The sequence below is a fragment of the Heloderma suspectum genome, chromosome W (genome assembly GCF_057233095.1).
Source record: "Heloderma suspectum isolate Gila_16-S chromosome W, 16-S_ref, whole genome shotgun sequence".
In the NCBI taxonomy this organism is placed as follows: Eukaryota; Metazoa; Chordata; class Lepidosauria; order Squamata; family Helodermatidae; genus Heloderma; species Heloderma suspectum.
In genome coordinates, this window is record NC_139475.1 from 58585573 (window position 1) to 58611484 (window position 25912).

A 25912-nucleotide genomic window follows, 5' to 3' on the forward strand; every position below is an offset into this window, starting at 1 on the left:
TGCCCAACCTGCCCCAGGCCTAGTGACACTGCAGCTTGGCAGCAGAAGATTAAAAGAACCAGACCAACATCAGCAAGGCCTCCTCCTCAGACAGCAACACCACAGGATTGAGTAGGGATGGCTGAGAATTTTCTTTCAGTTTGTTTTTGCTCAGAGCTTACCAAAATTCACACATTGCTTCATGTTCAGGGTGGAAACCATTTGAGATCTAAAAAAAATTCAAATGTGGGAGAAACCAAATGATGTATTTGTCCATGCAGGCCCAGGGCTTTGAGAGCTTTGCTCTTAAAAGTCTAGGTGCAAATCCCTTTGTATCCAACCATGTTTGTGGTGCTGAATTAGGGTCACCACCTCTTTTTTCTGACAGGGTCCTCACCTGTAATGGGTATATACGGCAGGCAGGTACAGCACAGTCCTCTCCTTGGGAATAGCTGTGCCTACTGAATTAGGCAGGTGCGGATGGGTGAGCATTTCGTTTCAGTTCACTTTCAGTAACAATTTACCAAAATTTGCAACTCTTCAGGACAGAAAGAACTTGAGATCTAAAAAAAATTAAATGCGGGAGCGAGTGAAACTGACAGGTTCACCCATCCCTGTGATTGAGGATAGATTGCCCAGGCACCAGCCAGAGAGCCTGGCATGACTACACAGCTCCTGGCACACCAGCATGGTGGAAACGTTGCAGAGTGTTGGTCAACATCTGCGGGCTGGGGGAGAGAAAACAACCAACCAGCCACCGACCCACAACCTGTTGACCGCCCTCTCCTGCCACCAGTCAAACTCGGTTCAAGTTTCCCCTCCCCTCTGTCCATCATGCAGGCATCGTCCTCCACTGAGGTTTGCGGTTGGGCTTTGTGTAGTGGAAGTAACGCACTCTGACATGCCAGCCCAAAAGGCCGCTTGCCAAACAATGGAGCCCAATGAAGAGGATGCGGCAACCTCCCTCCCCCAGCCTCTGAGATACAGCTATATCAACAGGCTCTGGAGCACTCAGACTGGTCCCACCAAAGCCCAGGTCTCTGATAACATGTAGATAACTCAGCCAAATCTGCAGAGTGGCTAGAGATCTGAAGGCCTGGGAGGAAAAACTGGACAAAATGCAGGGGGGGGGGAGGACCAGAGAAAATTCAGAAAATATTTTTTTCCAGGGATTTTTGGAAAATTCACAAAACAATGTTGTTTTCCTGAATTTCTCCAGTTTCTTTCTACCACCCTCCCCCCAGCCCCCCAAGCATCTCCAGGTGTGGCCTCTTGGAGTTTTGATTGAAAAATGTTCATGTGTGCAGTTCTATTTAAAAAAAAAAAAGGATCATGCCTCTTTGTAAACCACCCAGAGAGCCTTGGCTATAGGGTGGTATAGAAATGTTATTACTATTATTAATAAGAATAATAACATACTGAGTCAGACTATTGAAAACCTAATACAAGATGACATAGTACTAAAATACTAACATCAGACAACCATAATAAAAGAACAGCCAAAAGTTTAGGCAGGCTGTGGGATTTTACTAATTAAAATGCCTGAGTAAATTAAAAGTCTTAACCTGGTGCCAAAAATATGATAAATTGAGGACTGTAAATTTTGGGGGATTGTAAAAGATTGCCAATTTAAAGGGAGGTTCTCCTTTGCCACCACCAAAAAAGCCCTCTCCTTTGCAATTAAGTAGCGTGCCCATCTAATAAGGAAGGAGAAGGACCTTGACAATGGAAGGTCTCAAGACACAGGCAGGCTGGTATGGGATACAACAGCCTTCCTTGCCCTCCAGATGGTAAGGCTTGTCAAGGACCTTGACAATGGAAGGTCTCAAGACACAGGCAGGCTGGTATGGGATACAACAGCCTTCCTTGCCCTCCAGATGTGTTGGACTGCAGCTGCCATTATTCCCAGCCACCATGTCCATCACATCTGCAGGGTACCAGGTTGGGGAGAGCTGGTTTGGAGCTTTAGAGGTAAGTACCACCCCAGAAACAAACAGGCAATCAATGCAGTTATTTGCACATTGGGGTGATGTGAGGAACCCTGATTGGACCTGTTACAATCCTAGCAGCTGAATTCTGCTTCCAGCCCAAAGCTTCTGGGCCATCTTGAAGGGTAGCCTCAAATACAACGCATTGCAGTCATCTGACTGGGAGATAACCAGAGCATGGATCACTGCAGCCAGGTGTGATCCTTGTCAAGGAATGGCCACTGCTGATGATCCAGCAGAAGCTGATGAAAGTTGCATGCCAGAAGCAGGTGCTCCACCGCAGAGTTCTGTTGGCCTCGGATGCATCCATGCAGCTGCTTTATGCCAAGGGAGAGCACTGGTCTGTCTAGTCCAGAGCGGTGTGCTCCAACCTGGACAGATAAAGGTCTTTCTCCTCCCCTGCTGCTGCTGAGATCCTCTTAAGGAAGGTTCCAGGGAGTGCTCTGATGCCAAGCCAGGGCTCCACCATACTGTGTTCCCTAAACATATGAACATACGACCCTGCCATATCCCAAACCAGATTGGGAGCAGCTGCGCTTGGTGGTCTTGCATAGGGATGGGGGAGAAATTTGTTCAGGTAGCCTTTAGGGCTAGTCAACCTGGAATCGAAGAGCCAATAGGAGGAGGCAGAGAAAGTCACTGTGTATCTATGAACTGTACATGGGGATTTGTGTAGCAAAGTAAGTGGCAAGGGGAGCTCCCTGACCCTAAGGGGCTTACAAACCATATTTTGACAGAAGGGGACAATGAAGGAAGGGAAGGGAGAGGCATGGATAGGAAGGGACGGACTGGGTGTGATGGCTGAGCAGCTCTGCCAAAGTCCTCACAAAAGAGATGGATTTGTTGGAGAAATCTTGAGGAAGAGATCAGAGAGAGTTTGAACCATGCAGGTCAGCCTTCCTCAATCGGGTGTCCTCCAGATGCATTGGACTACAACCCCCAGCAGTTGAGGGTTGTAGTTTGACACATCTGGAGGGCACCACATTGGACAGGGCTGAAACAGGTGTTCTAGGATGGGGCTCCAGGCATATGGAATCCAGGCAGGTGGGGTCGTTTAAGGTAGCAGAAGATCAAGGACCTCTGGGAGAGATTTTCAGGCATAAAGGGCAGCAAGGGAGAAAGAAGCAGAATCGTTGATGTGAGCAGGAGACTTGGGGGCAGAAGGGTGAAGGTTAAAGGCAGAGGTTTAAGGGGAAGTATGGGCACACTTTTTGTATCACGCAGAAAATATGGACACACTTTTCATATCCCACATATAAATCCACTGAATTTAAGGGGAAATCCCTGAGACTCAGTATGGCCATGCAGTGACATTTCTGTCCTTGGGGTGGGCCAGCCCCATGCCCACAGCAACACCATCTGCAAAGAGCGAAGGAAGCAAGAAAGAAAATGGAGGACAGGAAGACAAGAACTGAGCCAAGGGCTCCAGTTCTTCTTTGTCTCCTTTTTTTTTTCTAATCTCCCCCTCCACCTTGGAAAAACACTGCAGAAAAAAAAAATAGCACTGCAGTCATTAATATGCAAAAATGCAAATGAGGAGGTATTAAGCTGCAGTCCTCTGGAGGATATTTCCATCATAATGAATTCTATTGTCCGAGAAAAGGCAGCCAGGCAAGCTTAAAGGAATATAAAACTATGAAGATGGGGGGCCGATCTACACTTATGGGTTTTTCCACTTCCAATGAGGTTTCACCGCCCGCCTTTCACACTACGCAGTACCCGCCTCGAATTGGAACCGGAATTTCCCACTTCCATGCTCCCACTTTCAATACCCTAATATCCCGGTATTTCCCCTTAAAGTGCTCTGATTTCCTGCCTTCGCTACCGTATCCAGTCGTAGTCCCCTCCCCCGCCTGTCCATATACGGCGGTGTTTGCATTTCCCTCCTGTCCAATCACAGCTCTCGACGGCCCCATGTAGCTCTTGGAAGTAGATCTTCCAGCTACTGATCACATAGCTTCCCCAGCAGCCCCTGTTTCCTCAACAACAAGCAAAGGCCTGGATGCGCGCGCGCTTGTCTGATCTCGGATGCTAAGCGGGGTCGGCCCCGGTCAGTAGTGGGATGGGCGACTGCCTGGGAATCAGGCTTCCTGCACTGAGCAGGGGGTTGTTCTATCCCTTCAAATGAAACTACGTTTTACCCCCTCCTATCCCCCATCTCGTTGTTGTTGTTTATAATTAAGGTGTTATCTTCGTAGAATCATGGCTTCTCCGCAATTTGTTTTTTCTAATTCAGGCATGATCTTCAAAGATTTGAAAATTCAAAGATTTCAGATGTTTTAGTTAATTCAAGTGTGTGTTAGTTGCTTGAAGACTACATTTTGTAGTGGGAAGCGATGCATAAATATAATAAATAACAACAACAACCATAGAAAAATGCTTTAAATAAATAAATGATAATTTATTTTTATTTATTTTATTTAAAATGTTTCTCAGCTGCCTTTCAGGGCAGAAGCCTCCCAAGGCAGTGTGCAGCAATAAAATACATAAAAACAGTTGAAATATTAAAAGTGATAAAAACATAAAAACAACAATAAAAGCCAACAATAAAACCATTTCTATTTTTAAAAAACCTATTTATTTAACAAATAAATAGACATATGTATCATTTCTAATAAGGATTGATAGAAGTTGCTCCTCTGATGGTGTATCTAACCCTTTAAAAAAAACTAACCTAGGCCATCTTAGAGAAACAAAACTTCAGATGGAAATATAACAGTTTTTGTGAACTTGTGCTGGCTGGAGGCTGATTGGAACCATACACATCCTGAGTATGTGAACACAGAAACATAATGCAGATGACGTGCACTTTTAGAACTGAATGAAGGTGAATGAGAGGTGATGATGCTATTTCTTATTAGTAGGTGAAATGTGTTCTGTTTAGGGACACAGTACATCTAGGGTGCAATCCTATGCGAATAAGTGGCCACCCCTGAACTTGGAGGTGACTGCCTAGCCAATGCAAGGCAGGAGAAGCGTGGAGGGGATCATTCTCTCGGCGCTTCTCCTGCCCTGTATTTCTGGCTAGCGGGAGGAAAGAGCGGGGGAGGAGGCTGCCGGATGACACATTGGATGTGTCGTACCGGCATTTTTGCCCTCCCCACCCCGGAATGCCCCATTTTGGCTGCTCCACACTCCTCTTCAGGCTCTGAGGTCGGTTCCTGGAAAACCAGATATCCTATGGCCGTCTAGCCACTGACTAGCGGCCATAGGATTGCTCCACCATTTTATTTATGATTAACATTTACTATGAACATTTATATCCCACCTTATTTGTTAAAAAGCCATCAAGGTGGTGTATAACAATTTAAACCAATAAAATGGTAACACAATAAAAAAAAAAACCAAACCATTAAAAACAGTGAACACATTAAAATCAGTTGTTGTTGTTGTTCAGTCGTTAAGTCGTGTCCGACTCTTCGTGACCCCATGGACCATAGCACGCCAGGCCTTCCTGTCCTGCGCTCTCTCCCGGAGCGTGCTCAAATCCATATTCATTGCATCCGTGATGCTATCTAGCCATCTCATCCTCTGCCGTCCCCTTCTCCTTTTGCCTTCAGTCTTTCCCAGCATCAGGGTCTTTTCCAGGGAGTTTTCTCTTCGCATTAGGTGGCCAAAATATTGGAGCTTCAGCTTCATTATCTGTCCTTCCAATGAGCACTCAGGGTTGATTTCCTTTAGGATGGACTGATTGGACCTCCTTGCAGTCCAGGGGACTCGTAAGAGTCTTCTCCAGCACCACAGTTCGAAAGCATCAATTCTTCGGCGCTCAGCCTTCCTTATAGTCCAGCTCTCACAGCCATACATTACTACTGGTAAACCATAGCTTTGATTAGACGGACCTTTGTCGGCAAGGTGATGTCTCTGCTTCTTACTATGCTGTCTAGGTTGGCCATAGCTTTCCTCCCAAGGAGCAAGCGTCTTTTAATTTCATGGCTACAGTCACCGTCTGCGGTGATCTTGGAGCCCAAGAAAGTAAAATCTGTCACTGCTTCCATTTCTTCCCCTTCTATATGCCAGGAAGTGATCATGGGGCCAGATGCCATGATCTTCGTTTTTTGAATGTCGAGTTTCAAACCAGCTTTTGCACTCTCCTCTTTCACCCTCCACAAGAGGCTCTTGAGATCCTCTTCGCTTTCTGCCATTAGGGTGGTATCGTCTGCATATCGGAGGTTGTTGATAATTCTCCCAGCAATCTTAATTCCGACCTCTGATTCATCCAACCCGGCATTTCTCATGATGTACTCTGCATATAAGTTAAATAAGCAGGGTGACAATATACAGCCTTGTCGTACTCCTTTCCCAATTTTGAACCAATCGGTTGTTCCATGTCTGGTTCTTACTGTTGCTTCTTGACCCTCGTACAGGTTTCTCAGGAGACAGGTAAGGTGGTCTGGTACTCCCATCACTTTCAGAATTTGCCACAGTTTGTTGTGATCCACACAATCAAAGGCTTTAGCGTAGTCAATGAAGCAGAAATAGACGTTTTTCTGGAATTCTCTTGCTTTCTCCATGATGCAGCGAATGTTGGCGATTTGATCTCTAGTTCCTCTGCCTCTTCGAAACCCAGCTTGTACTTCCGGTAGTTCTCGGTTCGCATACTGCTGAAGCCTAGCTTGTAGGATTTTGAGCATCACCTTGCTGGCATGTGAAATGAGCGCAATTGTGCGGTAGTTTGAACACTCTTTGGCGTTGCCCTTCTTTGGAATTGGAATGTAAACTGACCTTTTCCAGTCTTGTGGCCACTGTTGAGTGTTCCAGATTTGTTGGCATATTGAAAGCAGCACTTTAACAGCATCATCTTTTCGGATTTTAAATAGCTCGGCTGGAATACTGTCATCTCCGCTAGCTTTGTTGTTACTAATGTTTCCTAAGGCCCACTTGACTTCACTCTCTAGGATGTCCGGCTCAAGTTCAGTGACCGCACTCTCATGGCTATCAGGGACATTCAGATCTTTCCTGTATAGTTCTTCTGTGTATTCTTGCCACCTCTTCTTAATCTCATCTGCTTCTGTTAGGTCCCTGCCTTCTTTGTCCTTTATCATGCCCGTCTTTGCACAAAACGTTCCCTTGAGATCTCCAATTTTCTTGAAGAGATCTCTAAGTCTTTCCCATTCTGTTGTTTTCCTCGATTTCTTTGCATTGTTCATTTAAGAAGGCCTTCTTGTCTCTCCTTGCTATTCTCTGGAACTTTGCATTCAGTTGGGTATATCTTCCCCTTTCTCCCTTGCTTTTCGCTTCCCTTCTTTCCTCAGCTACTTGTAAAGCCTCATCAGACAGCCACTTGGCTTTCTTGCATTTCTTTTTCTTTGGGATGGATTTCGTTGCTGCCTCCTGAACAATGTTACGGACCTCCGTCCATAGTTCCTCAGGCACTCTGTCTATCAGGTCTAATCCCTGAAATCTATTCCTCACCTCCACTGTATATTCATCAGGGATATGATTTAGGTCATACCTGAACGGTTTAGTGGTTTTCCCGACGTTCTTCAATTTAAGCCAAAATTTTGCAAGAAGCAGCTCATGATCTGAGCCACAGTCAGCTCCAGGTCTTGTTTTTACTGACTGTATAGAGCTTCTCCATCTTTGGCTGCAAAGGACATAATCAATCTGATTTCGATATTGACCATCTGGTGACGTCCATGTGTAGAGTCGCCTCTTGTGCTGTTGGAAAAGAGTGTTTGCTATGATCAACATGTTCTCTTGGCAAAACTCTATTAGCTTTTGTCCTGCTTCATTTTGTACACCAAGGCCATGCCTGCCTGTTATCCCGGTGATTTCTTGACTTCCTACTTTAGCATTCCAATCCCCTATGATGAAGAGGACATCTTTTTTTGGTGTTAGTTCTAGAAGGTGTTGTAGGTCTTCATAGAACCGATCAACCTCAGCTTCTTCGGCCTCAGTGGTTGGGGCATAGACTTGAATTACTGTGATGTTGAATGGTTTGCCTTGGATTTGTACTGAGATCATTCTATCATTTTTAAGATTGTACCCCAGTACTGCTTTTCCCACCCTTTTGTTGACTATGAGTGCTACTCCATTTCTTCTAAGGGATTCTTGCCCACAGTAGTAGATATGATGGTCACCTGAATTAAATTCGCCCATGCCTGTCCATTTTAGTTCGCTGATTCCCAAGATGTCAATGTTCAATCTTGCCATCTCATGTTTGACCACCTCCAGCTTACCTTGATTCATTGATCTGACATTCCAGGTTCCTAAACAATATTGTTCTTTACAGCATCGGATTTTCTTTTCACCACCAGACACATCCACAGCTGAGTGTCCTTTCGGCTTTGGCCCAGCCGCTTCACTCTTTCTGGCGCTACTTGGAAATACCCTCTGCTCTTCCCCAGTAGCATATTGGACACCTTCCGACCTGAGGGGCTCATCTTCCGGCGTCATCTCTTTTAGCCTTGTGATACGTTCCATGGGGTTTTCTTGGCAAGAATACTGGAGTGGGTTGCCATTTCCTTCTCCAGTGGACCACATTTTGTCAGAACTCTCTGCCATGACCTGTCCGTCTTGGGTGGCCCTTAATTTTAAAGGCTAAGTTAGGAAGATGCATCTTCACATTCTTCCTAAAAGCCAAGAGAATGGGGACCAACTGTGGTTCTTGAGGGAGTGTATTCCACAGTTTTGGAGCAACACAGGAGAAAGCCCTTTCACACATGCCTGACAAATGGGCCTCTGCAGGTAATGGTGCCCTCAAAAGGCCACCATTACCTGCAGATCTTAATAACTGGGCAGGTTCATAACGAGACAGGTGGCCCCTTAGATAGCTGAATTCTCATCCATTTAGACGCTTAAAGGTTAAAACCAACACCTGGAACTGAGCCCGGAAAGCAACTGGCAATCAATGCAGGTCTTTCAGGACAGGTATAATATGGTCCTGATACCACACACTGGTTAGCAGCCTAGCTGCCGCATTCTGCACCAAGTGAAGCTTCCAGACACTCTTCAAGGGAAGCCCCATGTAGAGCACTTCGCAGTAGCCTAAATGAGATCATAGAATCATAGAATAGTAGGGTTGGAGGGGGCCTACAAGACCATTGAGTCCAACCCCCTGCTCAATGCAGGAATCCAAGTCAGAGCATCCCTGACAGATGGCTGTCAGGCTTCGTCTTGACTGCCTCCAGTGTGGGAGAGCCCGCCACCTCCCTAGGTAACAGGTTCCATTGTTGTATTGCTCTAACAGTCAGGAAGTTTCTCCAGATGTTAAGCCGGAATCTGGCTTCTCATAACTTGAACCCATGATTCCATGTCCTGCACTCTGGGGTGATCGAGAAGCGATCCTGGCCTTCCTCTCTGGGACAGCCTTTCAGTTTTCAAGTACTTGAAGAGCACTATCCTATCTCCCCTTCATTCTTCTCTTCTCAAGGCTAAACAGGCCCAGTCCTTTCAGTCTATCATTTCCAGTCTCTTGATCATCTTTGTTGCCCTCCTCTGAACCCTCTCCAGCTTGTCTGCATCCTTCTTAAAGTGTGTTGCCCAGAACTGGACACAGCACTCCAGATGAGGCCTAACCAGTGCTGCATAGAGGGGAAATAGTACGTCCCGGGATTTGGAAGCTATGCTTCTATTAATGCAGCCCAAAAGAGCATTGGCCTTTTTTGCAGCCACATCACATTGTTGGCTCATATTCAGCTTGTGATCAACAACAATTCCAAGATCCTTCTCGCTTGTAGTGTGGTTGAGCCACGTATCCCCCATCTTGTAACTGTGCATTTGGTTTCTTTTTCCGAGGTGCAGAACTTGGCATTTCTCCCTATAAAATTCCATTCTGTTGTTTTCTGCCCAGCGCTCCAGTCTATCAAGTTCACTTTGAATTTTGTTTCTGTCTTCCAAAGGACTAGCTATCCTGCCCAATTTTGTGTCATCTGCAAATTTGATCAGCATTCCCTGCACCTCCTCCTCCAAGTCATTAATAACAATGTGGAAGAGCACTGGGACCAGAGCTGAGCCCTGCGGTACCCCGCTCGTTCCCTCTCCCCAGTTGGAGAAGGTCACATTGATAAGCACTCTTGGAGTCCGATTCTGTAGCCAACTGTGGATCCACCGGATCGTTGTTTCATCTAGCCCACTTTGAGCTAGTTTGCTCATCAGGATATCATGGGGCACTTTGTCGAAAGATGTAACTGTCAGGGGGCCCTAGCCGGCCTCTTTCAGTCTACTCCAGTAGACGTGCCATTAACCTCATTCCTGGGGCGACCATCCCCGCCGGCCGGCTGTATTCAATGTTGGAGCCGGAACTTCGAACACCGTCCAGAGGACGGTGGAGACATGATGCTGATGGGCGTGGGGGTCCTCAGAAAATATAAGTAAATCATCAAGATATACAATGAGGAAAGTGTCCAAATAGTCCCGGAAGATGGCATTCATAAAACGCGAAAATGTGGGGGGGGGGGTGCAGGCGAGCCTAAAAGGCATCACTAGGTATTCATACACTCCATACCGGGTGCCGAAAGAGGTCTTCCACTCATCCCCCTCCCAGATGCGAATCAGATTGTAGGCGCCACGCAGGTCCAACTTTGTGAAAATCTGGGCTCGCCCCAGGCGCTCCAGCATCTCATGGATCAGGGGGAGGGGGTACTTGTTGAGAATCGAGACTGAATTTAGGGCTCTATAGTCATGCACCGGGCAGAGTTCTCCAGATCGTTTGGCAACAAAAAAGGTAGGGGCGCAGGCAGGGGAGGAGGAGGGGCGAATGAAGCCACATCTGAGGTTTGTGTTCAAAAACTCCTGCAGAGCTCGAAGTTCCAGCTCCGACATTAAATACAGCTGGCCAGTGGGGATGGTCGCCCCAGGAATGAGGTTAATGGCACAGTCAAAAGGGCAGTGGGGGGGAAGCTGGTCGGCCTCCTCCTTGTCGAAAACATCCCAAAAAGCCGCATACTTCTCTGGGAGGATCACGGTAGCTGAAGAACTGCCAGAAGCAGACGAGGAGGGGGAGGAAAGGGTTAAGGCCTGGGCTGGGACTGGCGCCTCGGTCGGGAGGCAATGCTCCCGGCAGTAGGGAGATGCAAACTCCACCTGCTGAAGCCCCCAAGAAATCTGAGGATCATGCTTAGAGAGCCAGGAAACACCCAGCACGATTGGGTACTGGGGAACCTTGGCCAAGTGAAACTGAATCTGCTCAATGTGGGACTGGGCATGCAGAGTGAGTGGAGCTGTAATTCGGGTCACCACGCCCGAAGAGAGAGGATGCCCATCGATGGTCTCCACTGCCAAAGGGGCAGGGTAGGAATCTTGTGGAAGAGAGCGAACGTTTCATCCATGAAACTGGTCGTAGCTCCAGAGTCCACTAAAGCCAGGGCTTCCACCCCACCCCACTGGGTGGAGTGGAGGTGAACCAGCAATAGCAGATGGGAGGGTGGGGGGGGTTGGGGAAGGCACCCACCCGGTGGGGAACTGACCCCCACACTGGAGGCCCCCAACAGGCTTGGGGGGCAGTCTAGTCAGGCCTGGGGATGAGGAGGGGGAGGAGGGGAAAGGAGAGGAGAGGAGAGGAGGGGGAGGCAGAGGAGCTGCGGATCTAACGCGGCAGGTCTTGGAGAAATGGCCCAGTTTTCCACACCGAAAGCAGCGGTGCTCAGCTCGCTGGCACTCAAGCTCCTCTGGCGGCAGCGGGGCTCGGGTAGCTCCCAGCTGCATCGGGGTCTCCTCCACCCCCACCGCAGAAGTGGGGGGTGGGGGAGGGGGCAGGAAATGTGGGGGAATGGGAGGAGGGAAATCTCGGCCCCCAGCGCCCTGCCGGGTCTGCCGGCGCCCCTCCAGCTGACTATCTATCTGAAGGCAGGTCTGGATGAGGTCCTCCAAAGTCGGCGGGCTGGGCGTGCACGCCAACTCGTCCAAGATCTCGTTGTTCAAACCGTCCAAAAACTGAGCCACCAGCGCGGCATCATTCCACTGTTAATCCTGCATCAGCAAGAGAAAAGTTGTCGCATAGCTGGAAACTGAGTCCTTGCCCTGCCTGAGGCGGTGAATCTCCCAAGAAGCTGTCTGCGTGCGCAGGGGGTCACCGAAGAAACAGGCCATCGCTGTCATGAAACCTTGATAGTCCCCAAGCAGGGGGTCGTTAGCGAGAAGGAGTCCCGAAGCCCGGGGCACTTGCACTTGAGGTGGCGGGGGTTGAACCGCAGCTTGCAGATTCTGCACGGCAGCCGTCAGTTGAGCCATTTGATCACGGAGAATCTGGTTCTGTTGCGCCAGAGCCTGCACTGTCGGGTCTCCAGCACCCTCCATTTGACAGGAGGAGAGCGAGCGAGAGAGATAGAAAAAAAAAGAGGAACGGGGACCAAGCTGTCAGGGGGCCCTAGCCGGCCTCTTTCAGTCTACTCCAGTAGCCAACTCCAGACACAGACAAAGGATTCTTGTCAAGGCTTTATTCCTTTTACAACTTAATAATTCTATCACCAGCGACTAAGCTGTGAACAGCAGAGTAACCTATTGCCCTGGGTTGGAAACAGTTGGTCCCCGTTTGAACGAGAATTGCTTGCAGACCCTGAACTTATGTGCTAGGGAGAGTCCCTCCCCTTTTCCCTTGGGTCCTCTGGATGCGACCGTTGCTTGCGCGCCAAACAGGCACTACGCCTCCTTTCCGCACCCTCCATAGCTCGTTGCTCTTTGCGTCTGCATCGAGCATCCAGCCAGCCCCCCTCCCATGCTCTTTCACTCCCAGGACCACTATCTATGTCTGGAATGCCGGCAGGAGGAATCTCTGCCAGCTGCTGTGCCTGGGAGGGATGAGCGGGCTCCTCTCCCACGGATTGCTGTTCCTTCTCAGAATCAGAACTGCTCTGAGGTTCTATGGGCTCAGTGTCCACCCTGACAGTAACTAAGGCATGGATAACTAAGTCAGAATGGGTCACAGCTGGTGCACCAAGTGTAATTGCACAAACGCATCAAGTGTATATGTTAGCGTAAATGCATTGCTTGATGATACATGCTTGGTGTATTTTTTTTCATTTTAAATACCAGCCCTCAAGGGGAATCAAAGCAGAGGGGTGATGCTGTGGTCTAGTGCTTTCCCCCTGTGCTTTGGTCCCAACAAAAATCCCCCCTTCCCCCAATATCTCTTGTTTGGCATGGGAGGGAAGCTGCCATGAAATAGCCAGCTTCTTGCTTCATATGCAAGTTCTCTCTCATTTCCTTCCAAAATGTGCTTCCACTGAGGTTTGGACAATATACATGCTTAACTTTCAAAGGATGAATTAATGGGGGGCGAGGAGAGGTAAGGAATAAGTCGACTGACAATCCAACCCAACAAGATGATCCTGGGAGTTCCTCAAACACGCAAGAGCGAGGACGCCTTGAGCAATATGTTCGTGAGTCGTCTCCTATGATGGAAGATTCAAGGAGGTCTTTCTCTTTTTCTTTCTTTCTTTCTCTCTCTCTCTCTCTCTCTGTCTCTTTTGTTCTTCCTTCCTTTAAAAAAAACTTTTATGGATGCTCATTCTTACTGGGTTTGAGGGCCTCAAGGAGTTTAGCAGCTGTGGTGGTGGAGAGGGAGGGGAGAGGGGCATGTATGATGGTAGAGAAAGGAAGTGACAGGTGTATGCCAAGACAATGTGTGTGTGTGTGTGTGTGAGAGAGAGAGAGAGGGGGGGGGGGGAGGAAGGTGTTTTTCCCACAACCCTCCATGGGCCTCCCATCTCTTTCCACATCCAACATAAAGTCTTTGTCTGTATCTTTAAAGCTTTCCACAGCTTTGCATTGCCTGATATTTTCTTCCCTAATGTCCCATCTGACTCCACCATCCTGAACTCCCCAAGTCTCCCACTCTCTCAAACAGCTCTGCCCTTCCCCCTTTATCCCTGGAACTTCCAACCAAAGCCCCACAGATCTCCTGGTCTCATGAAAGACTCCTTCCATTCTCCTTTGCTGCTTTGCACTCAAGATCTCTTGCTTTCATAAAAGACCCCTCCCTTGCTGTGACATGCCTTGGACTCTCTACCTGAGCTTCATGACTCTGCTCTCTACCTCTTGTTTCCTTTTATGCCTGAAAGCCCCTCCCAGAAAACCCACATGGTACCACCTCTCTTCAAATCCTTCTTTCAAAACCTGCACTTTCTGATAGTTTTTTTACACCTTCTGATTCCCAAAATAATCCCAAGGAACTCTGATCTTCAATTGGCAATTGATAGCTCATAACTGTATCATGACTTAACCCAGGGGTGCACCATAGCTGCATGCAGCCCCCACTGCCCCCCCATGTTGTTTTTAATTTCTAATTTTTTACAAACAAAATAGCATTCCATAGCAGCTACAGAGCACTATGAGGGTCAAAAGTAGCTTGCAAACAAGCTAAATTACCTTTTAGCATGATTGAGCGCTATAGAGCAAGCCAGCAATCTATTTTTTATTTTCTTTTTTTAATTACCTAGTGTGACTTGCTGGGTGGGGGGGTCCATGGGGTGAAGATGACTCCTGGACCTCCCACAGTTGCCCACCCCTGACTTAATCAAAGGCCAGACACATCAACAGCCCCACAGGCATCTTTTTAGGGAAGCAGCAGGAGAAGGAAGGCACAGGGAGAAGAAGAAAGAGATAGGACAAATTTAGATAAGTTTTTTAAAAGAACCATGACTATCTCTTTTCTAATGGGAATGCCAAAGATTTCTCCTGAATGGCTTTTGATGGCTATTGGCTACTAGCTGTGGGACACTCTGCTTGGTTGGGTATGGGGAAAGACACTGGAGTTTGTGACTGTAGCTACTGAAAGAGATGGAAATATATGTTTTCATGAGAACAGCCATGTTGCAGGGGATGAGGGAGTTTAAAGATTTGTTTTGCGGTGGGCAGACTTCACGCTTGCAGGATCTACGTAGTGGATTACTAGAACCCCAAGATCCATGAACTGGAGCCTAGTGCTAAAGACACTTAGAATTAAAGAATTCTGAGCCAAGGAACTTGTTTTGAGTACTAGAACTGAATGGAACTTACAGTCCTTCTGCACACAAAATCTCACCCCAAGTTTTCTTAATTTCAGCAGTGTAATTTAGGATGGAGCAAGGAGTCAGCATGGTGCATCTATTTTTGAACAACTGGGAGTCAGAAATCTTTTCTGAACTACTGCGAATCACCCAGAGATCTACCAATAGATCCAGATCTATCTTCTCCTTTAAATATCACCATGGTCTATTTGGGGAAGTCTGGTCTGTTCATCTCTATTGATTTTAAAATTTCAAATTTGCCCTTCATCCTCAAGGGATCCCAGGACAGGGATCATAAATTAAAAAAACCAAACAAGCATATTATTACATCTTGACCTGATGTTGGAAAAAAAATACAGATTTGGTGGCAGTTGTACCATTTTCGGGGGGTATTTCAGAACTGGGGTGCGACCACAGAGAAGGACCTCTCTTCTGAAAGTGCATGAGGCACTTCTCTCTGAGAATGGATCTCGGAGAAGGGTCTCATCTGAAGATCTTCATAAATGAGCAGGAGGATGGTATGTGAGGAAGCACTCCCTGAGATACTTGGGCCCCACCAAACTGTTTAGGGCTTTAAAAGGTAGGCACTAGTATCTTAAGTTGGGCTGGGTAGCAATTAGGGAGCTAATGTAATTCCTTTAGAAATGTGGCTGCACCCCAGATAAACCAGCCAGAATTCTAGCAGCAGAGTTCTGCATAGGGATGTACGAAAAGTACTTACCTTTCCGCGGATTATGCTGATGCTGGGGGGGAGGCGTTCCGTCCATCCCCCCGGAATCCTGGCCGGGGGGGGAGGCGCTCTGTTCCTCCCCCCCGGAATCCTGGCCGGCCGGCTCCGCTCCACAGGAATTCTGTGGAGCTGCCAGCCGGCTCCGCCAGTAGCCGGACATCTGGCCGCTGGCTAGAAGGGACGCAAATGGCGGCGGCCGTAGCCACCGCCGTTTGCGTACCTGCAGTCAACCATGATAGGCTATGTAAATGTTTACATAGCCTATCACGGCTGAGTTAAAAAAACAGAACGCACCTACGCAAATGGCGGCGCCCATGGACGCCTCCATTTGCGTTCCTTATTTTGGCATGTCTTAGTAAACATTTACGTAGACTAAGACGGTGAAAATAAGGGGAACGCAAATAGCGTAGCGTCTACGCCACCATTTGCGTAGGTGCGTTTTGTTTTTTTAACTCAGCCGTGATAGGCTATGTAAACATTTACGTAGCCTATCACCGTGTTTTTTTAAAATCTAGCCATGATAGGCTACGTAAATCTTTACGTAGCCTATCACATTTTTTTTTTTTTTACCTGGAAATGGCGGCGGTGGCAGCCGGTCAGAAGACCGTCTGCCACAGCCGCCGCTGCCAAACTTCTGCCGCAGCAGCCGCCGGAGCCGCCGCCACCGCCAGGAAGATCCGCCTAAGGTAAGTCCCATCCCGGGGGGGCAGGGGGCCGTTCCGCCACCGATATTGGGGGGCCGAATGCGCTGGCATTCGGCCTCCCTGAGATCCATGGCAGAACTTTCGTACGTCCCTAGTTCTGCACCAGCTGAAACTTCTGAACTGTTTTCAAAGGCAGCCCCATGTCCAACACATTATGGTAATCCATCCTGGAGGTTACCATCAGGGCTGTGCACTGCCTCAGTATGAAGCCCAAATAACGAGGCAAAGCGGGCTGATTCAGAGGTGCCTCGTCATGACACGAAGCGGATCCGACCAGCACCGAGGCTCCACAAAGCGCCTCATACGCCTTGTATATTCAGAGCTCTTCTTATGCCTTCTGAGCAGCCTAGACAGGCTGTCTCCAAAATGTATCAACTTCTGAAAGATCATGCAGAGGGGCAGGAGGAGGAGGAGGGAGGGGTGAAGTCAAGAGGATGCAGAGGCGCCAAATGTATCAATTTGAAAGAGATTCAGCCACCGGGAGAGGTGGGGAAAGGGGAGAGGAGAGGGGGGAGGGATGGAGCGCCTCCCCACCACCATGGAGAGAGTGCAGTTGAAGGGCGACTACTGCCCTCATGCCTGTCGGCGGTTGGCGGTTGGCGGTTGGCGGGCTGCGATGGGCAGCGTTTTCCCCAGCAGCAGCTTTCCTGGAGGCATGAGCAGCAGTGGCAGCTGCAGCTCCCCTGGCAGCAGTGCCCCCCCAATGGAACAAGGGCCCAGGTAAGGAACTGGGGGCTGGGAGGCATGTTGAGGGGGGGGGGAGAGGTGGGATTTGGATGCCCGAATCCCGCTTTGGCTTCATGGGCTGAGGCAGGCTGGGGCCACCCCGAATCAGCACAAGCCGAATCAGGCCCACTTCAGAAACCCCAAAGCGGCTTCCAAGTCAGATCAGGGTGGTGGTGGTCCATGCACAGCCCTAGTTACCATAGCACAGATTACTATCTACCTATGTTTCTTCTCACTCTGCTCAACTCTGTAGAGATGATAGAGCAAGACATAGCTGCCCTGGCACCCTCCAGGTGTTTTGGACTACACCTCCCATAAAAACGTAGCAGTGGCCATGCTGGCTGAGGCTTTTGGCACCAGGTTGCCTACTCCTGCTCTAGAGAATGCACCGTCAAACACCTCTTCAGGAAGGAAGTGATCTTATAAATGGATAACCACCACCACCACCCCAAAACCCCTTCCTCTCATTTGGGGAACTGGGGCAGCATGAAAAAATGAAGAATGTTTCTCCCTATTGCAGGCTGGAGTTAAATATTGGGTCTGATGGAAGGCTAATGGACTAGAGACCTAAGCTTTGTTGTTGAGAAGACATGGGCTGACAGTTGATTCCTTGGTTTGGTTCTTTGGCTTCTCTCTCTCTCTTGCAGCCGAAAGGCGAAGCCTCATTCAAAATGAACGGGGCTGCCGTGGTGCCACTTTGCAGCTGCCATCTCATGTCTTAGGCCTGCCGTTTTTCAAACATCATCCTGAGAGAGAAGCCAGTCGAGGGCTGCAAGGGTGCCTCGGCACTTGTTGTGGGGCGGGATGCAAAATCGCCCTCGAGGGAGGAAGAAAGGGGGGCCAAGGAGGGAAACGGTGCAGCAAGGAGGGGCGAGTGGGGAACGCCGTAAGCCCTGCAGCTGTCAGCAGCAGAGGTGGTGAGGGGGGCCAGTGGGGGTGGTTTAGGCATCGGTGGGGAGAGTGAGACCCCCTCCACCTTCTCAGCTCTTCTGTGGTCAAGGCAGGAGCAGAAGCAGAGAAGCAGGCCTAGCTTGGACAGTTGCTGCTGCTGCTGCTGTGCAAGGCGAAACCTCCTCACATTTGGTGACCAGGCCTCACAGCACACAGCAGAGGCCCCAGCTGTCCTGCTCAGGGAGGGACAGTCCCTGCTTTGTGCAGCACCTCTGACATTCGTTCTCTGGCCCGGGGGGGGGGGGGCAGTACCTTTTAAAAACAACTCTTCTTATGCATGGCTACACCCTAGACTGCCTGTCTTGTCCTCCGCATCTCCAGACGTTACATGTTAGGTGCTAGAAGGAGCAATGCACGTTGACTCTAGGGCACATAGGGTGGCCACGTGTCTTCTTTTACAGAGGACCATCCAGTTTAAAGATAACCAGAAGAACTGTTAGCTGTCACCAGTTAGCACCTGAACAACAGACTGGACAGGCAGGCACGCAGATTGCCTGGTCACAGTCTTCCACGTTACGTTGGAATGGACTGTTTTATTTTTGATTATTTCTAAATCTGCATCTATAAACATAAATTAGGATATGCAAATGTTGCACAAAGCAATGTCCTCTTTTGTCCTCTTTTTGGGTGATGGATACACAGCCACCCTAAATGTACATAATCAGCAGCGTGATATAGATATCTTTTTATCTTTTGTTCATTTCATATCTTGTTGTTCACTGCTCTGGAATCTGTTTCAATGTGGAGCGGTATGCAAATATTCCAAATAAATAAATAAATAAATAAATAGTGGTTAGACTGTTGAATTAAGATCCAGGTTCAAATCTCTGGCTTGCTCAGTGACCTTTGGCCGCTTGCTGTTTCTCACCTTGGGTACCTCACAGGGCTGCTGTGAGGATAAAAGCAGAGGAACTGTGTATAGCTGCAGATGAGCCAACATTTATTGCTCAAACTAATTTTAAGCAAAATTAAATCAGTGTCTGCAGAACTGCCCCTACAATGCACCTTTCTTGCTGCCTCCCAGCCAACTGTTTTATTTACATTATTTATTAGTTAAGTTTGGACACCAGAGAAGGTCACAACCCCTTCTAAAAAAAGAGTCAAACGATATTGTTTAAAATTTTTGCCACAGTGCCCAGGGGAGATGTTACACCTGAGGCATTGTGGGAATCTAAAATGGTGGCTCCGTTGGACATTGCTGCTTATATCACCAGGTAAGCCCATAGTGCCAGGGGGGCTCTACTGACATAGGAATAGGACCACCAAAAAGCACTTGGCTGAGGGGCCCCTCCAATCTGTAGCTGGCGCCAGTGCTGGACTTCATTTATGGCTGGCTTTTTTCCCCAGAATCTGCTTTTCCCCACTTCTCCACCCATCAAACCAAAGTGTAATCCAGCTTCCCCAACCTGGTGCTGTCCAGATGTGTTGGACTACAACTCCCACCACCCCCAGCCAGAATGGGGATGGTAGCAGTCCAACACATCTGGGGGGGGCATCTTCACAACAACAGGATGAGAGGCATGTTGGAGGATTACTTAGATTCTCATGGAATCGGCTTTGCTCCATCAGGGACACACGAAGCAGGATAAGCCAAGGGTACCGTACCTTTTTAAAATCCAGTTTTCAGGAGTCACACAGCGCTTGAAAGGAACATACTTCTGGGTGGGGTGGGGGGAGTAGAACTGAAGGTCATCAACCTGGCAGGGGCTGCTCAGCCAATGAGACAGTCTTCCCCGCCTGCCCCCCTGCCCCCAGGCTCCCCCTTTCTACTACATTATTATGAATGGAGAGCAACTAATTTTCCCCATGTGTGCAGATTTCCCTGAAGAAGCCAAAGTCCAGGGCCAGATCTGCACTAGTGCTTTTTAATCAGTATTGAAATGCACTGATAACTGTTGGGTCACATGACACATTCTGTATATTGCTTTTCTAGTGTTATTTCCCACACTTTACTCCGTATTATCCAAAATATTACAACAGATGTCATTGTGTGTGCTACGAGGTAGACATGCACAAGAGGGATACAGCGTCACCGTGATGGGATCACATCAATATAACACTAGGTGTAGATCTGCCCCTAGTTGGCGGATGCTGGCATAATCTGTTGATGCTCTTTATCACACCTGTGCCCCATCCTGCAACACTTCATACATGAAAACAAGGGACAGACTTAGTGGCTTCTAATGCCCCGATTCCATCACCAAGGAACACTGCTGGAGCCTCCCTACCCCTTGTCCCACCTGCCTCTCCTCCACCTGTTTTACATTATACTCATTTCCTTTACAGCAGCTTGGACTGCATCAGCTTCTGAAGCAAGGGGGTGTCTGTGAACGGAGCAGGACAGTTTCCTAAGAATGCAGAGCGAAATATTCCACCTTACAAGGGGTCTGGACAATGGGATCTACCCTGGATGTGATGGATCCATATGGAACAGCTGCAGCTCACAACAGCACATTCCACCACAGTTCACTGACTGGGCAGGCAGTTTGCATGTCTATTTATTACATTTTTTATGATAATGTAGGATTGTCATCCCCTTCATGGATCACTGCCTTGCTGTGGCGAAGGGGCTTGCGTAACTCAGTGAAGCCATAAGCTATGCCGTGCAGGGCCACCCAAGACGGACAGGTCATGGCAGAGAGTTCTGACAAAATGTGGTCCACTGGAGAAGGAAATGGCAACCCACTCCAGTATTCTTGCCAAGAAAACCCCATGGAACGTATCACAAGGCTAAAAGATATGATGCCGGAAGATGAGCCCCTCAGGTCGGAAGGTGTCCAATATGCTACTGGGGAAGAGCAGAGGGTATTTCCAAGTAGCGCCAGAAAGAGTGAAGCGGCTGGGCCAAACCCGAAAGGACACTCAGCTGTGGATGTGTCTGGTGGTGAAAAGAAAATCCGATGCTGTAAAGAACAATATTGTTTAGGAACCTGGAATGTACGATCAATGAATCAAGGTAAGCTGGAGGTGGTCAAACATGAGATGGCAAGATTGAACATCGACATCTTGGGAATCAGCGAACTAAAATGGACAGGCATGGGCGAATTTAATTCAGGTGACCATCATATCTACTATTGTGGGCAAGAATCCCTTAGAAGAAATGGAGTAGCACTCATAGTCAACAAAAGGGTGGGAAAAGCAGTATTGGGGTACAATCTTAAAAATGATAGAATGATCTCAGTACGAATCCAAGGCAAACCATTCAACATCACAGTAATTCAAGTCTGTGCCCCAACCACTGAGGCCAAAGAAGCTGAGGTTGATCGGTTCTATGAAGACCTACAACACCTTCTAGAACTAACACCAAAAAAAGATGTCCTCTTCATCATAGGGGATTGGAATGCCAAAGTAGGAAGTCAAGAAATCACCGGGATAACAGGCAGGCATGGCCTTGGTGTACAAAATGAAGCAGGACAAAAGCTAATAGAGTTTTGCCAAGAGAACATGCTGATCATAGCAAACACTCTTTTCCAACAGCACAAGAGGCGACTCTACACATGGACGTCACCAGATGGTCAATATCGAAATCAGATTGATTATGTCCTTTGCAGCCAAAGATGGAGAAGCTCCATACAGTCAGTAAAAACAAGACCTGGAGCTGACTGTGGCTCAGATCATGAGCTGCTTCTTGCAAAATTTTGGCTTAAATTGAAGAGCGTCGGGAAAACCACTAAACCGTTCAGGTATGACCTAAATCATATCCCTGATGAATATACAGTGGAGGTGAGGAATAGATTTCAGGGATTAGACCTGATAGACAGAGTGCCTGAGGAACTATGGACGGAGGTCCGTAACATTGTTCAGGAGGCGGCAACGAAATCCATCCCAAAGAAAAAGAAATGCAAGAAAGCAAAGTGGCTGTCTGATGAGGCTTTACAAGTAGCTCACGAAAGAAGGGAAGCGAAAAGCAAGGGAGAAAGGGGAAGATATACCCAACTGAATGCAGAGTTCCAGAGAATAGCAAGGAGAGACAAGAAGGCCTTCTTAAATGAACAATGCAAAGAAATCGAGGAAAACAACAGAATGGGAAAGACTAGAGATCTCTTCAAGAAAATTGGAGATCTCAAGGGAACGTTTTGTGCAAAGACGGGCATGATAAAGGACAAAGAAGGCAGGGACCTAACAGAAGCAGAGGAGATTAAGAAGAGGTGGAAAGAATACACAGAAGAACTATCCAGGAAAGATCTGAATGTCCCTGATAGCCATGATAGTGCGGTCATTGAACTTGAGCCAGACATCCTAGAGAGTGAAGTCAAGTGGGCCTTAGGAAACATTAGTAACAACAAAGCTAGCGGAGATGACAGTATTCGAGCCGAGCTATTTAAAATCCGAAAAGATGATGCTGTTAAAGTGCTGCATTCAATATGCCAACAAATTTGGAACACTCAACAGTGGCCACAAGACTGGAAAAGGTCAGTTTACATTCCAATTCCAAAGAAGGGCAACGCCAAAGAGTGTTCAAACTACCGCACAATTGCGCTCATTTCACATGCCAGCAAGGTGATGCTCAAAATCCTACAAGCTAGGCTTCAGCAGTATGCGAACCGAGAACTACCAGAAGTACAAGCTGGGTTTCGAAGAGGCAGAGGAACTAGAGATCAAATCGCCAACATTCGCTGCATCATGGAGAAAGCAAGAGAATTCCAGAAAAACGTCTATTTCTGCTTCATTGACTACGCTAAAGCCTTTGATTGTGTGGATCACAACAAACTGTGGCAAATTCTGAAAGTGATGGGAGTACCAGACCACCTTACCTGTCTCCTGAGAAACCTGTACGAGGGTCAAGAAGCAACAGTAAGAACCAGACATGGAACAACCGAGTGGTTCAAAATTGGGAAAGGAGTACGACAAGGCTGCATATTGTCACCCTGCTTATTTAACTTATATGCAGAGTACATCATGAGAAATGCTGGGTTGGATGAATCAGAGGTCGGAATTAAGATTGCTGGGAGAATTATCAACAACCTCCGATATGCAGACGATACCACCCTAATGGCAGAAAGCGAAGAGGATCTCAAGAGCCTCTTGTGGAGGGTGAAAGAGGAGAGTGCAAAAGCTGGTTTGAAACTCGACATTAAAAAAATGAAGATCATGGCATCTGGCCCCATGATCACTTCCTGGCATATAGAAGGGGAAGAAATGGAAGCAGTGACAGATTTTACTTTCTTGGGCTCCAAGATCACCACAGACGGTGACTGTAGCCATGAAATTAAAAGACGCTTGCTCCTTGGGAGGAAAGCTATGGCCAACCTAGACAGCATAGTAAGAAGCAGAGACATCACCTTGCCGACAAAGGTCCGTCTAATCAAAGCTATGGTTTTCCCAGTAGTAATGTATGGCTGTGAGAGCTGGACTATAAGGAAGGCTGAGCGCCGAAGAATTGATGCTTTCGAACTGTGGTGCTGGAGAAGACTCTTACGAGTCCCCTGGACTGCAAGGAGGTCAAATCAGTCCATCCTAAAGGAAATCAACCCTGAGTGCTCATTGGAAGGACAGATAATGAAGCTGAAGCTCCAATATTTTGGCCACCTAATGCGAAGAGAAAACTCCCTGGAAAAGACCCTGATGCTGGGAAAGACTGAAGGCAAAAGGAGAAGGGGATGGCAGAGGATGAGATGGCTAGATAGCATCACAGATGCAATGAATATGGACTTGAGCACGCTCCGGGAGAGAGCGCAGGACAGGAAGGCCTGGCGTGTTATGGTCCATGGGGTCACGAAGAGTCGGACACGACTGAACGACTGAACAACAACAACAAAGGATTGTCATGAAGCCATTCAGAAGGAGGGTGTTGCCTGCCTGCCAACACCAGGACCAGGCATACTGTGATTCTGGGAATTTTTATTGAAGGGTGGATCATCTGAAGGATCGCCTCCTTCCATATGTGCCTGCCCGGACCCTAAGATCACCCTCAGCGGTCCTTCTCCGGGAACCCCCGCCAAAGGAAGTGAGGTGGGTGGCTACCCGGAAGAGGGCCTTTTCTGCTGTAGCACCCTGGCTGTGGAATGTACTCCCTAGTGAGGTTCGCTTGGCACCTACATTGTACTCCTTCTGGCGCCAGGTGAAGACCTTTTTATTCTTCCAGTGTTTTAGCATTTTAGCTTCCTAGCCTTTTAGCTCTGGTGTTTTAAATCTGTATTTTAAATCTCTGCATTGCTGCTAGGTTTTATTCTGGTTGTACTGTTATATTGTAGTTGGAGGGAGCAATCCTATCGGGGGCAACGGTCGCCTCCAAGCTCAGGGGCAACCACCTATCCAGTGCAGGGTGGGGGGAGTGGTGAGGAGTGGATCTCCTCCTCCCTCCCATCACCCTGCTGTCACAGCTAGACAGCCAATTTTGGCTGTCTAGCCACGGTACCTCCGAGCACGGGAAGGGGTGGCTGAACAATACATGGGATGTGTCGTACCAGCACTTCTGACCTCCCCGCCCCAGCCCGCCCCTGGGAACACCCCATTTCCCCCACTCCACACTGCTCTTCCGAGCGCAAAGCACGGGGCCAATCCACACTGCTTACAAGGCAGCGCAGGAGGGGGTGGAGGTCGGTTCTCTGGAAACCAACCAATGCTATGGCCATCTAGCCTCTGACTAGCAGCCATAGGATTCTGGCCTTAAGCTTTTATATTTTAGGGTGTTTAAATGGCATTTCCCAGATTCCTCCCTGCTCAGGGCAGCCATTTTAAACTTCAGAAATGCCCCCAGAGCATCAGGGGTGAGGAAGGCAATTAAAATGGCCACTCCCAAGCCACTTACTCAGCACTCTCAGATTGGACTGCTAGTTGAAGTGGAGCCTGCCAGGCGATTTTCCACTATTTTGAAGGTGTCCTCTGTTTGAAGGGATGCCAGGGACTGTCCTGTATTTTGAAGGTGCCCTCGGTTTGAAGGGCTGCCCTGACCAAGATGTTGACCCATCAGAAGGAAAGGCAAAAGGGCCTTGAAGGTGCCCATCAGCAGCACCTGGACTGCAGGCTGAGCAAGGCACACAGGCCAGCGGGTCACAGCCTTCCACACTATGGTCAGATGTCCTGTACTCCTATTCAGATTATAGTAATTATTTCTGAATGTGCATCTATACGCATAAATTAGCACATGCACATTTTAAGCCAATGGGCGTCCTGTTTTGACCTTCTTCTCTCTCTCTCTCTCTCTCTTTTTTTTTGGTGGCACGTTTCCTCTTTTTTGGTGGCCACCCTAGACCCAGGGCAGGTGTCATCAACATAAAAGAAAACCACTCTATAATATCATGTAATGGTGGTACTTAATACCTTACTCTTGGCATAAAATATACAGAACTGGAAGTGATAAGAGGAAGTTCCTGGAGGAAGGTATAATTGGTGCTGCTGAACATGCTAAGCCTGCAGGGCTGGCAGAGGCCAGTCCTAAGTCTACAGCTGCTGACAGAGGAGGACCACAGGGCTGAAAGGAATATGCTCTCATTTGGAAGGAGTCTATTCTCCAGCTCTTTTCTGGATAGGCCACTTTTTGATGTTTGATTCCTGTGGGATTTGTTTTCAGTATTTGACACAGACAGTATTTGATCACTGACATGCAATGGACTTTAATGTTTGACAGTAGTTAATAGATGGCATGCAATGGATGTTAGTATTTGACAGGGATCCTGTAATCTGTGACATGCAATAGACTTGTATTTGCCTTGGTGACATACAATGGAGTATAGTATTTGACAGTGTATGAGAACTTCTGCCACAAACAACCAAGAGACACCAACAGGCTGAAAACCCTCCAATTTTGTGGATAAAAAACATCTGAAGTTCCAGATGAAGATTTTGAAGTTGGGATTCACCATGTCACTTCTGAATATTGGTGTTGTCAAGCTCAAAAACAACACCAAATGAGTGAACACGGAGAGAAAGGTCTCCCCCTCCCTGCTGCTTCTCCCTTCTTCT